A 4,022-nucleotide genomic window follows, 5' to 3' on the forward strand; every position below is an offset into this window, starting at 1 on the left:
CAGAGCTCCAACAAAGGTTGACTGTATTACCCATCAAGCACATTAGCCACTAAGTTATCTTCTGGCCCCAGTACAGAATGCCCCCACAACATAGAAGGGATAGTTGGCTATAACTTGAAAGATACGAAGTTGCCTATGCTAATCAGATTTAACATTACAAAGAGCAGTACCATACTGTATAAGCTAGTGAACATGGAAGCTCTATTCAAGGGAACGATGTGTGACTACTAGAAATGATGGGCATAAAGATATTGTAAGCAACAATGGAAGATATTTTATTATCATGCTAAGTGAAAAAGAAGGCTTCAGTATTACAAACAAAATATGACCCAGAGTGTATATATAAATAGGGATATAAATCCTTCCACTCACCCCTCCCCACTACTATTGTAACTTTAAATAAAGGACCCCAACAAACCCAGCATTGAAGCAACAAGTATGACTTGAACACAAAACTCTACTTAGATGAACCATAATCTTCTTTTCCAATGAGGTTTATTTTGTTATGTTTTAAAATTAACAGGTGTGGGGAGTGATGTACACACATGTGTTTATAGATACCTACTGAGGAAAAAGACATCAGAATACCCTGTATGCTTTAGTTATCAAAGGTTGTGAGCCACCCAACAGGGATACTTGGAGCAGTGTGCGCTGTTAATCCCCGAGGCATCTCTCCAGTCCCAACTAGAATCTTCTTCAAGGGAACAAAAGCAAGAGGATGTCTGGTTATACTTGAAACATTCCTGTGAAATAGAGATGGGTGTTCTCTTACTCTGGTTTTGCAATATTTTAATCTATTTAGGATTATTTAAACCCACTCTCCTGCTCAATTTAAAGAACTGTTCTTTAATTAAGTCAATTAAAATTGCCTAGTTTAATTGGATTCTGAATTCTCAGCGTGGCAAGGAGCCAGTAGCTGTTCTTGTTGTCAAGATATAAAGAGAAAGATTTTGTCATGGAAACTATATTTTTTAAACTGTATTTCTTCATGTTTACATGAGAAATTGAAATCATTGGCTACTGTGCAGATAGACTTCAATCTCTCAATCAGAAAGAGGTCACCTAAAATCTCAGATACTTTAAAACAGACTATGAGTTTAAAAAAACAATTTCATATAAAGGACAGAGCCTGTTGGAAATAGAAAAGTCTGGATGAGAATTTGCACACCCATTCAGTCCCTATTTGATAAGACAGTAGAAACTGCCCAATTCATGCCTTCTTATCTACCCTGCCTATGGTGGAGCATGGAAAACCAAACTGTGTCTCTCCTGAAACACAGCACCGACACTTACCAGGATCAAATATCAATTATCTTCCATTAAAAAATGAAAATCAGTAAGCTGTTTTAAGGAATCTATCATTTTAACCAACACTTCGGTATCATTTCCATTTGATGAATATTGTGCCGGACACGACTGTTTGATAGTGAAATGAATTAGCAGTCATGAGTTTTAAAGGTGAGACACAAACAAATACAGCATTGAAATTGAAATTGAAACAACTGAAATGGGAAGAAAAGGGAACACCGTTATTTAGTTTCCACGGATTCTGAGATGATCATAGAGAAGCATCGATGCAGGGATGGCCCTCAGGCCCCAGGAGGACTGTGGCCGTCAACGGTAGAACCGCAGAAGATCCCTGCTTGACAATGGGCAGAGGAATCCGAAGGAAGAACTCTGACTCCAGTCCATCACCCCAGGAAGGAGAGAGCCCTAGAATGTGAGGTTTGGAAGGGATTCGAGGTTCCGTCGCTAGTGTTTTGATTAGACTCTGAAAGCCAAACAGTGAGCGTGGGCTGAGTGGCAGCACCAAGTTTTCACATGGTCTCTGTTGCTAAGGACCTTACAGCAGGAAAAGGAACACTTGCCGGAGGCAAGAGATCCGCCCTGCGGTGCTCACTGCTTAGTAGTCAACCTATTCCGCATAAACATGTTGGACTAAGAAGAGAGAGTTCCAAGTTGGGGGAGATGATGGTGCTTTCAAATCTCAGGAGAGAGGCTGAGGTAGGGGAAGAGCTGAATGGAGAGAAATAGTGTGTAGATCTGCAGAGGGCCTCCCGGGCTCGGGTGAGCATATGCAGTGAGGGAATAAGCAGGAACCTGGAGAAAGTCAGCTGGGAGAAAGGATAGGGACAGTGCCCACTGCTCAACCCAGGGTTGGGAACAGGGCACAGAACCTCCAGTCAGGCTGTGGAACGTTATTGGTTCCAGTGTGTTGGATAGAATCCACAGAAGGTTGTGGCCTCCTTAGTGAGTAATAATGAGCGTTAGACTAACAACTGCTCCAATCCCTCTCAAGAGGTCTCAGTGCAAGAAACTATTTTCTTACCAAAAAAAGGAAAAGAAATTATATCCAATGTGTGCAACTTCCAAAAAATTAAAATTAAAAGGAGAGCTGGAGAGTATTTCTAGGAACAAAGTGATAACATTGTATTCACTAAGTAAACTCCAGAATGCATGGAATACAGAGAAATATCAAGAATATGCAGGAAAACAGGAAATTCAACACATAAGGAAAAGTAACATTCCCCAATATCAATGGACCTTACTATATTCGGGTGTAGCAATTGATACCAAAGATATTGAGAGCTGTTATTAACTACATTCCCTATAGTCTGACATAAAGATATTTCATAGAAATAAGGAAGATGTTTCTAAATACCAGACTGATGTCACAAAGACTAACGCATCCAAAAGTGACAAGGAAAATAGATGTGAAAAAAGCAATGATGTGTTTGTCATTGTCAAAGGGAACCTGCTTGTGATGGCAGACACTAGATGGCTCAGTAGGCAACAAAATTTGTTCTACAAGTAGGAGGACCTGAGTTCAAATCCCAGAAATACGTGTGAAAAGATTAGGATGGCTGTAACTCCATTCTCTCTCTCTCTGTCTCTCTCTCTGTCTCTCTCTCTGTCTCTCTCTCTCTGCCTCTCTCTCTGTCTCTCTGTCTCTCTGTCTCTCTCTATGTCTCTCTCTGTCTCTCTCTCTGCCTCTCTGTCTCTCTGTCTCTCTGTCTCTCTCTGTCTCTCTGTCTCTCTCTCTGTCTCTCTCTCTGTCTCTCTCTCTCTCTCTCTGTGTGTGTGTGCGTGTGTCTGTGTCTCTGTGTACCCAAAAAGACTAAGAAGAAAGTACCAGTATTCATGTCTAACTTCATACACATTTGAGTCCCTAAATAATTTGGAAATAAAAGAAAACCTTGAAGATACAACAGTTGAAGTTTTCCCTAATATGATGAAAAGTATAAACCCACAGATCTGAGGACCTCGATGGTCCCTAATAATAGAAACAAGAGAAGAAAAGGAGCAGCTATGACTCAGGAAGACTTTGAGGATGTTTTCCATGAGTTTCTCCACTGTCTTAGCAGATTCTGTGACTGAAGTCTGGAAGCTATGGTAATTACATGAGCAGTCTTAATGGAGATACTAGCTCCATCTTTAAAGAACTTTCTCCATCAGACTGTGTCTGTGATTCTGTCTCTATGTAATACAGAGCTGCCAGAAACGGGGTCCCCTGACACTTCAGAAAAGGCTGTACTTTTTCTTTAAGAAGACAGAAGCAATGCTTCTTGCCCATCCCTTGCTAATCTCAGACTGAATACTACACTCCCCCTCCAGATTCATGTGACTCCTCAGTACCTTTTAGATTTCCAGCACTTGCTAGAGTGTCCTTCTAAGGCAAACCCATTAGCAAGTGAGTCCTTCTAAGGCGTCCCCATCAGCAGGTGAGTGAGTCCTTCTAAGGCGTCCCCATTAGCTCCACCAGTACTTTTGAGAAAAAAAATATGTAATGGTTCAGCTGCAAAAAAATGCCAGTGAAACCCAATTATTTTTTTTAATTTTTTCTCTTTTTTATTAATTTTTTAAATTTGATTTTACATTCCAAACAAAGTACCCCCTCCCACCCAGCCTCCCTCACTTCCCCCAGCCCAGCCTTAATCCATTCCTCCTAATAGGTAAAGTCTGGCACATTAAATTGGGGAAGGACAAAGTCCCTCCCTCCCGAATTAAGACTGAGCATGGCA

General features: G+C 41.0%; 1 long non-coding RNA gene across 1 annotated transcript; it reads right to left on the reverse strand.

Annotated features, from left to right (window-relative positions):
- Positions 1 to 498: 498 nt before the first annotated feature.
- On the reverse strand, positions 499 to 1,654 carry LOC121133624. The gene is made up of 3 exons (XR_005870546.1): positions 1,528 to 1,654; positions 1,294 to 1,416; positions 499 to 743 (listed from the first exon to the last, which is right to left on the reverse strand). It is a non-coding gene; the product is annotated as an uncharacterized LOC121133624 (long non-coding RNA).
- Between the last annotated feature and the right edge of the window lie 2,368 nt (positions 1,655 to 4,022).

Source organism: Mesocricetus auratus, unplaced genomic scaffold (assembly GCF_017639785.1).
Source record: "Mesocricetus auratus isolate SY011 unplaced genomic scaffold, BCM_Maur_2.0 Super-Scaffold_100023, whole genome shotgun sequence".
Lineage (NCBI taxonomy): Eukaryota > Metazoa > Chordata > Mammalia > Rodentia > Cricetidae > Mesocricetus > Mesocricetus auratus.